Genomic DNA, 11,876 nt, shown 5'->3' on the forward strand with positions numbered 1-11,876 from the left:
AACTCTGGACTCCATCTCCTGACCTTAAAAAGTCTGTCCAAAAATCTGAGTGATATTTACAAATAAGAGCTTCTACCACGTTCGCAGCTCTTGCCAGGCTGTGACAAACCGTTCAGCGTACACAGTGAGGAGAAGTGGCTCTGTGCACGTTTTCCCCACTACCTGCCTTGGTCTACCAGCCCTCGCCTGTCCTTCCACGCCCCTCCTTGTCTAGAAACACACAAGGCACCACCCACCTGTGTGCACACATGTCCACACACCTGCACACCTGCCTTCGGAAGGCTGGAAGGGGGACATTGTCAAGGTGGACCGTGGATGCAGGTGTTGGCGGAGGGGCGGGCACGGGCTGCGGCTCTCCAGGCTGCTAGGTTACTGTGCACGACTCAGCAGGAGACCGTGGTCTGAGGACATGCTGATTGTCTCACCCTCTCTTGAAAAAAACTGTCAAATAACAGAGAATGAAAATGAAGCTGCAAAATAAACATTTTTAAGGTTGTTAAATATAAAGTAACACCCTACTTTAACACCCCAAGCGCCGTCCAAAAATTCAATCACATAAATGTAGGGAAGCTTGATTGCCAGGTTAATTCTGCCAGGGCCGAGCTGACTGCCAGGTGCGTGATATCTGAATGGGCTTTAGCAGGAGAGCTTTAGGGAGAGGTGTTAATGCTCCCGAGGGAGGAAGGTGGGGTGGCTACCTGTTCTTTTTCCACCTTCTGCTACTGACTTCCTCTCTCTGCCTGTAGGGGGGTGAGTGACCCAGGAGAGGCCAACCACAGCCCCCCATCCCAGGCTGCAGATATGGGTCCGGGGACAGACGCAAGGCAAGGCCATCAGAGTCCTTCCCTGAGACTGTTCTGTCTTCACGAGGCTGTAAGGGCCTATGTCCAGGGGACCTTGGTGGATATGCAGAGAAGCAGAGACAGACATCTAAGAAAGTTCCAGTGCTGTTGTCCCTAAGGTCAGTTGTACCCACTCATGTCCCTTCTTGCAGTTTAGTATTTTCTCCCCTTTTTTGGCATAAGTTAACTTGAGTTGAGTTTTTGTTACTTGCAACTGGAAGACTCTTGAAAAAGAGAAAAATGACTCCAATAGGTCTGGAGTCTGAAGAGGTATTAGTGAGACAGTGCTCACAAGTGACGACATCCCTCTTGCTTCAGCTTCAGCAAGGAAGAGACGGGTTGGCTCATGCAACCAGAATGTCCAGGAGAGGCTCTCGTCTTAGATACTCAAATGGTATCTTCAGGATCCCACTTTTTTCTCCTCCCCCTTCCTCAGTCTTGGCTTTATTCTCGGTGTGGCTCTCTCCGCCCACGGCAAATATCCCCTGCCTCCCAGCCCGCCCCTCTCCAGAGCTTCCGGCTTGCAAAACCCTCAGTTCTCACAACGCAGAAAAACTCTGATAGGGCCCCTCCCACCGCGGGTTATCCCCGAGGGAACCCATCCCTGTGTCCGGAGGAACCGGGCTCTCACCGGTCAGGGCTGCCCTGCACCTGAGCGGGAGGCCCTGGAACAGGACACACGAGCCCTCTGCTCACTGCACAGGCAGGGACAATGCCCTTGAATGGGGAGAGGACGCTCCCGCACTGCGGTGGCCGGTGGAGGGACTAGAGCTGGAACAGATGGAGGATAGAAACTATGAAGCGACAACAGATGGGGCAGAGAGGTGACATTCAGGCACCCCACCTGGTGGAGAAGTTCTCTGGCTCCGCCCGGGGAAGGCGGGACCCCAGGAACCGGCTGCACACTCACACAGGTGCCCCAGCAACGCACACTTCCGGTGGTGAGCAATCTTCTGGAAGGAAGTTAGTGCCTGGGAGTGCAGGCTGGGGGAGGAGCAGGGGGACACGAAGAGAAGGACAGGCCAACAGCCTCAGCCAGCGGGCCTGCACACAGGGGCTCTGGCTAGGGCGTCCAGTGGACGGTGCAAAATCCACCTCTGGGGACTTTTCTCTCTCCTCTTTTCCTCTCTTTTTTTAATTGACAGCTTTTCTCTCCCTCTGGCTTGACCAGCGTGACAAGGAAGGGAGGGCTGACTTAGTTGTAGAAAGCAGACAGCTTTGCTAGAGACTGGGGTTGTTTTAAAAAGACACAGGTGTGTGGTGGCTACAAGGTGTCACCCAGGATTTACTGCCATAAACGGGCCAGGTGTAAAACACAACCATTAGTGAATGCTGAGGAGCTGCTCAGCATGGGATATGCTAGTAGATTCCAGGACATCAAATTACGGAAATCCCGGTCAGCCAGGGTCTCCCCTGGGATGTGTCTGAAGTGCCCTGATGTCTCTGTCACCTCTCCTTTCATCAGCACACAGTGTTTGAAGAAAATGGGCTGGCGAGACGTTCCAGGCTGAGAATTGAGTCAAAGGGGAAGGAGCTGCCTGGCTTCAGAGGTACGACTGTGGTTTGGGGGCAAAGTAGAGAGTCTCATGGCCTTCGCTGGAAGGGCTTGGCCCCTGGGGGAACCCCAAAGCAGAAGGGGATTCAGAGGCTTGTCAAGTTTCCTGTGCAAGCCCTTGGCAGGGCCATAAATCCATCCCAGCTGAGAAAACTGTTTACTTTCAGCACCAAACCAAGCAAGTCGGGCCTTAATAGACTCAGGCTGGTTGGCTGCCTCCATTCTTGAATTTGGTTCTGTCCACAAAATACTGATTTAAGGCACTTGTGATTTCCTGCACTCCTCTCAACCCTGAATGAGGAGGTGGTGTAACCTTGATTTTAAGCAGGAAAGGCAAAGGGAACGAGGGCCCAGGCTGGCAGCAAGGGGTTAGTTCTAGGCCCCAGAGCCCATCTTCTTGGCGTGGAGGCCATTATAGTGCCATAGATGGCTTGGTGTTAGAGATGGAGACCTGCATTTAGCCGGGCATCAGCTGGCGACGTCAGTGGGGGAGAAGGCAGGCATGGTTCTTGCCTTTCTAGAACATAGAGTCCACTAACGAATCGATGAACCCTATCAAAAATATCTAGAAATGTGCCTATTAACTGGCATAAGAGAAACTACAAATTAGTGCAGCCTGGTCATTCCCACAAAGGACTCTGGGAATGGGAGGGGCAAGAAAGAGAAGTGGGGTTCATGGGGGCCAGATCTCTGGCAGGCACTGGAGGAGCTTGGCTTAGGTTTTAAAGATGAAAAGAGAAAAAAACCGGCTAATTCATCACTTACAACACCCACTGAGAGGCTTCTGTGGCTGGGACATGACAGGAAGAATGAGGGGAAGGAGTGAAGCCAAAATGCTCCCCCATCTCTTTAATTCCACGGTGTCTCCAGCTACCCTCCCCCCAGGCCCACCCATGTGGGCAAGAGAGAGAGAGGAAGGAGGGAAGGCAGCAAGGTTCAAGAGGGTAGAGTCTGATTTCTACCCGCCACACAGGATTGGGTTGTAACTAATGAGACCTAGGAGCTGGCCCTGTGTCACCGTGTGATAGGACATGCTGGCTGTTCTCAAGTCTCCACGGGTGGGTGAAGTGAAATATCACTTCTCTCCTAATTTCTCCACCACATTCAGGGATAATGACTGTCACACTGCTATATTTGTTCTGAAGAAAATCAAATCTGCCTCTGAGCTCCCACTTACCAGTAGTAAGAAGTCAAAATTGGTTACAGGTTAGCCTCACTGCTCCCTTGGAATCTTGTGGAAATCTCAGAGGACCCAGGCAGACCATGATCTTCTGGGGCAGGGCCTCTGGTCTCCACACTCTTAGTGTCCCTGCTGAGGAAAGGACTAGAGGAACAGGGTGGCCCACTGCTTCTGGACCAAGGGGGTCCAAGCTGCCTGGCCTGAGGTCCATCTCCTGGGTACCCGCAGCATGGCACCTCTTCAGAGAGAGATCCAGCCACTTCTAGGTGTTGTGTGGTTTCTCTTCCTGGAATAGGCTGTTCCCCCTACTGTACCCCGTTTCTTAATTGGCTTAGTCTTCCAAACCAAGTACTTCTATGGGGAGGGGAGGAAATGTGTGCCCACATGCACATGCATGGCTATCTCCTGGACACTGACAACCAAGGACACTCCCCCAAGCTAGGGAGCCCAGCTGTCCAACAAAAGGCCTCTTGGGATGGGAGACGTAAAAATGCTCTTCATTTTCACTCCCACTGTAGCAGGACCAACACAAATTCATCTCTTAGTAGGTTATTCTGTACACACTTGTTTGCATTTGGGGCTTGGTAGAATTTCCTTTACCTGTATTTACCTCGTCATGTAGGGGCTGAGACTCTTGGGAGAGAAGAGATCAGGATCCTGAGAGTACTCTTCTTGTTCTCACTACCATCACCATCATCTGCACACACACACACACACACACACACACACACACACACACACGTGCTCAAGTGCACAGACGGAAAGCCAGGTCTGATGGTGTGGGCTGACTTCAACCAGGAAATTGCCACCGAGCCACTTAGAGGAAATCTCGTGACGGAGGGGGTGGTGCCTCTCCTGGCCGGGCCTTGGGAACTGTGGTATGTTCTCTGGTAGATTTAGCAGGGGGTCCAAAATCTGTGGTAACCAGCATGTGCTGAGGGAAAGCCCCTTCCCCAACTGATGGATTGAGTGTTCAGGGACTAGAGTGTGTCCCAGGTAAAATGGCTGCTGATGTGTGAGTGGAAAAGCTGTACCTTGAGGGGGACTCATTCTGAGCCCTAAGTACTGTCTTTGCAGCCTTGAGGGCAAGAGGTGAGCCGTGTCTACGTGAACAGGGATGCTGAATGCTGTTCCTATCTCCACAAACCCCGGGTCCATTCTTGCTGCGTGGCAATGGTGCCCGAGTCACTGAGCAGGAGCTGATGGGGGCAGGGCTGGGACGTGCAGCTTCACGGGGCCCCTCTGGGGTCTTGGCTGGCCAGCAGGCTGCAGTAAGGGGAGGGACCCTCAGAAACCAGGCATCCAGGGTCCTAGGGACCTGGCCAGGAAGTGGGGTGAAGGTTGGAGCTGCTGGGCTTTGGGGAGCTCATACCACTGCTTATTTGCAAAGGGGGCCACCGAATACCACGTGGCTCTGGCGCATCTCCTTGTCCGTGGCTCTGAGTCCCCGACAATGCCTCACCTCCCTGGTTTAGGCACCATGGCACTGCTGCGTGTTCTAGCAGATCCTGACGATTGTGTCTGCAGAGGAGACTGGCATCTGAAGTGTGGGGCACGTTTGGTATTGGGTTTAGCAGGCGATCCAAATGGTATGCTAATCGAGCCCATGGAGAAGAAGAAAATCCAAATAAGAAGTGAGGAACATCTTCCCAGCATGAAACTGCAGAGTAGTAACTGCTCACTAATGGCTTTCTTCTATCAACTTGTTAAGCTAGTTGCAATAATTTATTTAAAAAATACAGTAAGGGGTGCCTGTGTGGCACAGCGGTTAAGCGTCTGCCTTCGGCTCAGGGCGTGATCCCGGCGTTCTGGGATCGAGCCCCACATCAGGCTCCTCTGCTATGAGCCTGCTTCTTCCTCTCCCACTCCCCCTGCTTGTGTTCCCTCTCTCACTGGCTGTCTCTCTCTCTGTCAAATAAATAAATAAAATCTTAAAAAAAAAATACAGTAAACTTCTCTCCTTATTTGTAGGGCCTGTATTTGTGGTTGCTGTTGTCCTACCATTATCACATCCGAAAGCAGAGAGGTAAGGAACCTTTCGGGGCATTTCTGGTGTGTCCCTAGAGGACAAGTGCTCTTTCTAGTGTGTTCTCCCGGGCTTTGCGAGGGCTAGTTTTAAAAGGATCCAGAAATGAAGTCCTGTCACTTCCTCTGGGAAAGACTATTTTAAAGTCAGATCTTATCACAAAGACAAGAATAACAAGTTTCCCTTGTTATTCTTTCCCTTCTTTCTGTTCTAAATGTCATCCTTGCAATCATTAATCACAATGAATAGGAAGTTATAATTAATAGAGGCCCAAACCATTCAAGTGGAAGATTACTCTTTTGAATTCTTGTATTTTTCTTGGAAGATGTCCTTGAGTTAATTATTTAGTATTTGGGATTTGTTTTTTTCTTGCCACAATCCTTTTCCAAAAAGAACAAATTGATCCCAGTCATGTGGGGGGTGAGGAGATTGTGTATAATGTATGCAGGAGACAGATGTTAAAAATACAAACAAGGCTCTGGGGGCTGCTCCCCCTGCTGGCTTTTTAGAAAGGAGACAGAGGAGCGGCCTGGACTCAGGGGCACAGGCTCTGAGGATGATCTTAGGGTAGCCATGAAGTACAAAACCAAGAGAGATGTGCCCATCGCCAGGTTCCCTCAGAGGCCAGTGGCAAGAGCGACACTGGCCTGGATGCAGCCCGGTGACAGGAGAGGAAGGTTTCACGCGTACGGGAGGGTTTGGTGGCTGTGCGTTCCCTGAGCCTGTTATTTTGGGCACTGAGCAGTCCCGTCTTTTTGATGGAGGCATCCTGCACTCCCAGGATTAACAGCCTCCGTCACACGGGAACGTGGGACCTTTAAGTCCCAAACTGGAATATGGAGGCAACCATTTGACAAGGAGACGCAGAGAGTGCAAATTAAAAACCATACAGCTATAGTCTCTGGGTCTGTGGCTGAGAGGGAGAACAGAGGGTGTGGAAGCCTCTAGAGGGTCCTCCCACAGCCTCTCTGTTCCCTGCCCTGCTGGCATGGCCTTTGCAGCTCAGCTTCTCTCCCGGGGCGAGCGCCAGGATCACGTTCCCAGGTACATTCCATATTTATGCCCTATGTTCCCTTGCTGGTCTCACTGGTGCCACTTGTTTTTGAAAAGGACATCAGTGTGTCTGTATTCTCCAGGCTCAGCAACTTCTGGGACGCCTAAGCCCCAGGGAGGAGCCCGAACGCTGCCAGGCTCCTGTGCGCTTGGCGGCACCTCCCGTGTTGGGTTACAGGGTCTGGCCCGCGGTCCTGCCGACCTCACTTCACCCCGCTGGCCTTGAGAAAGCCCTGGATCCTGATGGAATTCCGTGACAGAGAAATGGAGCCGCTAGGGCATTGTGACTGGAATTCTGAACTATCCAAGGGCAGGGATGGAACCATGTGCTTAAATCCAAGTGTGAGGGTGGGATTGCAATTCACTCACTCGCTCATCCGCCGTTGACATAACTAGAGAGTCATTCTAACAATGGCAATAGTGAGTCCATGCCGCCTTAAAAATTGTTTCCAGCACTGAATTTTGGGGGTAAATTGTTGGCAAAGGTGACCTTAATCCTTCCCTTCCCTATATCCACTTAAAAAAAAAATGTGGCTTTGCAGCTTTCTCCTTGAAGAGAAGGAATCTAGTTCTTCTGCCCTGGAATCTGGGCTTCTCCTAGACTTGCTTTGACTAGTGGAACGTGGCAGAGTGATGGCGGGCCAGTTCAGGGCCTGGGCCTCAGGAAGCCTCGAACACTTCTACTCTCTTTCTCTCTCTGTTCTTCTCTCTCTCAGAACCCTGTCACCTAGAGGACAAGGCCAGGATAGTGGTGTTCTCTGTCAACAGAATAGAGGCCACATGGGAAGACGGCCAATTGTCCCAGCTTGAGGACAGCATAGACCATCTTATGACCTGCTGACCCCCAGCCACCTGTGAGAGCCCAGCCAAGACAAGGAGAGCTGCCTCTTCTGCCCTCAGCGGACTGCCAGGGTGTGAGTAAGCCCAGCTGAGGCTAGAGACTTCCCAGCCAGCACACAGGCTTGTAACCACTCCTCAAGGCCGCTAGGTTTCAGGATATTTTGTTACACAGCAGTAGCTAAGACACACGCACACGTGCGCGCACACACACACACACACACACACACACACACACACACACATACACACACACACTCGGCAGCTGGTTCCAGCTACGATAGACCTGCAGAAGGGGTGGAACGTTGCTGCACCAACCAGCACACCCTCATGCTGCCTAGTGCTGTCTTCTGGCCAGGCATCCGTCAGCCACACCTTCAGTCCTGTTGGCAGCCTCTCCCCTGCAATCCCTCACTGCCCACCTCTGGGGTGTGCAGACTGTTGACATCGCACAGGAGGAAGGCCTGGTAGCCACCTGTGAGGAGGGTTTGTAAACCCTGGTGGAGAGGAGCTCGGGTCTCCAGGGCTTCAGGACCACTGCGGCCTGCCAGGAGGCCTTGGAGCTGCCGGTGGGGTGGCTGCTACTTTTATAGGAGCTCCTTGCCCCTCAGGATTGGTGAAGGGGCTCAGGACAGCACCCCAGGGTGAGGCCGGTCATGGTCCTCACGGAAGGGGGCGCTCTTGTTCTCACGCCTGCTGCTGGGATTGTGGGTCTAAAGGCCTAGGCAGCAAAGAAGCAGGGCCCTACACTTCGGGATGTCAGGTGAGCCTCAGGCTTCCTGCTTTCTCAGAATCCTGCCTTAGGCTTGCTCTTCTCTCCCTCAAGTCTGGAATTCCCACCATCGGAGTCATAAGTTGGCCTTTTAAAATGATGATAGTCCTGGGGCACCTGGCTGGCTCAGTTGATAGGGCATGCAACTTTTGATCTTGGGGTTGTGAGTTTGAGCCCCATGATGGGGGTAGAGTTTACTTTAAAAAATGATGATAGTATGTGTATTATCTCATTTGTATTTTTCTCACCAATGTGAGGTAAGTAACTTTATTCCCACTTTTGGGGAGGAAATCAAGGTACATGCAAGTTGACTAACAGCCCGAGGCCATGCTGTCCCTAAAGGACAGAGCTGGGATTAAACACGTGTTGCCTGGTTTGAGGGGCCCCCCCATCACCCGCTGTGCTACACCAGTAGAGACAACAGGGACAGAAGCTGCCTTCAAAGGGCCACTGTGAACCCTAACCCTCCCGGGTGGGAGCTCAGAGTTGTATCTAGTGGTTTGAGTCAGTGTCCCCTCATAGTGAGGGGAGATGGGGCTCAGGACCCCTCAGTTGTTCAGGATGGGGGTGCAAGCATGGGGTGGTTCTGACGCCGGTCACGTGGGCTCCCTCAGCACCCACAACACTGTGCAAACTCCACATTAGCAGCCCCTGCTGCAGCCCCGCTGGTGGCTTTCTCGCCTCCTCTGGGAGACCCCTTTGAGCCTCTGGAGATGAGAGCTCATGGCGTATGAATTGCCCATGGTGAGGAGGACGCCGTGACAGCAGGCCTGGGTCAGGGTGAGCCGTGGCAGAGCAGCGGGGCTTATCAGGCAATATAGGCCAGGTTTTGCCTAGGGTGGCCCCCGAGACTGGCCGGCTGAATCGTCACCATTATCAAGGGCGATGCAAAGTCTCTAAGAGGAAGAGAGTTCATTCTCAGGGATTTCAGAGCAAGGGGAGTCCACTTTTGGTGGTGGTTTAGAGAGAAGGCCATGTGGGGGTAGAACACTGATCTGGGCTGGCATGGGGCATCCCCAAAGCTGGGCTTGGACCCACATATGTAGCAGGAATCCCCTCACGTGGTTCTCATCTCACCTTGATTAGGTTCCCACGGAGGGCTTGTTAGATGCAAATTCCTGGTTCCGCAAAACCGACTGCCTCAAAATGAGGGGGGTGGGCCCTGGGAAACTACTTGTCTAGCAGTGTCTCCTGATGATGCTTCTAGAACACTTAACTGGTGAACTACTGCCTGACCCAGTCCTGCAGGACCAGCAGGCGGCCTCATGCACAGACTCCAAGGCCAGGTAGGCAAGCACAGTGCTCTCTCAGTCTTTACAATAATCCCATTCTCCATACAGTCCCTCCTCTATACTATTGGCTTCCAAACGTATCTGCACACCAGAATTGCCTGGAAAGATTTTTCTAGAATATGTATTTCAAGTCCTCATCCTAGACCAACTGAAATAGGATCTCAATGGACGGGAAATCTCCTGTCCTTTTTAGAAGAAAAGTCTCCCCAGCAGACCTTGATACTCAATCAGGTGAGGGGACCAATGGGCTCTACCTGCTCTGGCTCATATACAGGTGACCCATTCTTAAATCAGCGCTCAAGGATCCCAATCCACCGCCATCCTCTTAGTGGATTTACTCAGGGTATGTATTTTTTTCCTTTTAATTTGGGGGCGCTCTGAGTCAACTAATTTTTGAGTCTTTGAAAACCAGAGAGCGAACAATGAACATGAACTCGTAGGAGGCAAGCTGAAACAACATGCCATCTGTGATAAAATCAGCATCAATTCCCCAAATGGCCTCACACTGCCAAGACAATTCTCCAAGGCTTCTCTGTCTGCCTCAGTAGAGCACGAGCCCTGGAGAGGTTCAATTATCTGCCACACATGTGCTCTTGGGGAGCCTGGCAAGAGGAGGGACTGGAATGTTCAATAATAAAGTTCCCTGGGTTTTAGAATAAAGGGAAGGGCAGGTACGTCAGAACCCGGCTTGCATTTCTGTTACAGCTTTGATGACTAGTAATTAGCCAATAATTCAATTGTGATACTTGCATGATTCACCTAATTGGAAAATAACTGATGGACAGCGTCATTATTAGGGACTCATATCGCATTTGAATATTCATTCATTCATTTAACAAATCTTTGTCTACCATGTGCAAAGTGCTGGACCAGCCACATGGCTTCTGCTGTCCAGTTGCTTATGGGAAGGAGGGTGTGATATCACAGAGAGACTACAAATTAAGAGGTTTATGGGAGATACTGTTCAGCTCGGGGAAAATAAGGACCTTTTTAGGGAGGAGATGGAATTTGCACGGGGCTTCGAGTAATAGGTTGGACTGACCGCTGTGTGCATGAATAACACCCAGAGGTAGGTGGGAAAGAGGTGTCGGACACAGGGCAGTGTTCTGCTTTTTTAGCAAGAAGTCGGAGAGCTCTGATGGTAAAAAGATGATGATGGAGGGTCAAATGATGGCAGGTCTGGAAGTGGGGTGGGCCGTAGGGGGCATGGGTGTCCCACCACCCTCTTTTAGGGATCATGGAAGACATGACCCACTCTGTTCCTGGGAATCTCTTCCATTAACTCTGGATACAGCCTCAGAGTCCTTTTCCACACTGTGTGTAATTCCTCATGCGTCCGCCAGTCGGAGTTGGCTCAGGAGGGGAAACTCATTCAATGCCCCTCTTTGCCCTTTTGAAGCCCAAGCAATTAGCATTTTATTCTGGAGACAGTGACTGGAGGACAGTCTCCCCACACCGTCATCAGGGGTGATGTCATCCATCACACACACAATCTTTTGGATGATTAATCTGGCAGCAGAGCCTGGAGAGGATGGGGATGGGGCAAGGAGTTGAAGCTGGGAGGCCGGGCAGGTGTCTGTCGCAATAGCTCGGGAGGAAGTGACAACAGCCACGATTAGGGACGTGGCAGTGATAGGAGCACAAAGGAAAGGACAGAAGCAAAACACCTTTTCAGGGTAGAATCGGACGAATTTGGAGCTTACGAATTCGGGGGCCAGGATGGGGAGAGATCTAAGCACTCAGCTTCAGAGTTGGGGGGAGAGTTCCTGCAGAGGAAGGTTGTTCCAGGAGAGATGCGGGCTTCCGAGGAGCGCATGGGGAATTTAGCTCTGGACTGAGTGTGAGAAGCTGGCACCACATGGAGGGGGAGATGCTCAGGAGAAGTCTGGACATGTGGAATCAAGGTCAGGAAAGAGGAGGAGCTGGAAATATGTACCTGATGGTTGTATCTGCAGATGGGGGTTGAAGGCATAGGAGTCGATGATCAGGGGAAAGAACATGGAGGAAGTGAGGGGAGGGAGGAAACAGGGAGAAGGCGGGAGACAACAGACACAGGCTTGCTGAAGCTATTACAGAACGAGCTGCTGTATTTATCCTCCCAAGTTCGATGGTTTCCAGCCTATTGGAAAATACCCACTTTCATGGACTAAGAGCCTCTGGTAAATGAGGCACCCCACACCACTCCCCATCCGTCGGGTTCAGGAAACGCCTCAACCCCACACATGAGCTGATAGACCTCAATGGCTGTTCCTTGTGGACACTCGGGTTTTTGTTGCTATGCAGATGCCCAGACACACAAGCATATGGGAGGCGTACGAA

General features: G+C 51.7%; 1 long non-coding RNA gene across 1 annotated transcript; it reads left to right on the forward strand.

Moving 5' to 3' along the window:
• Window positions 1-1,628: 1,628 nt before the first annotated feature.
• LOC123800690 (uncharacterized) lies at window positions 1,629-7,691 on the forward strand. Its single transcript, XR_006781976.2, has 4 exons — window positions 1,629-1,783; window positions 2,308-2,392; window positions 5,549-5,603; window positions 7,373-7,691. It is a non-coding gene; the product is annotated as an uncharacterized LOC123800690 (long non-coding RNA).
• The last annotated feature ends 4,185 nt before the right edge of the window (window positions 7,692-11,876 follow it).

Source organism: Ursus americanus, chromosome 26 (genome assembly GCF_024610735.1).
Source record: "Ursus americanus isolate L20-20 chromosome 26, mUrsAme1.1.p, whole genome shotgun sequence".
Classification (NCBI taxonomy): domain Eukaryota; kingdom Metazoa; phylum Chordata; class Mammalia; order Carnivora; family Ursidae; genus Ursus; species Ursus americanus.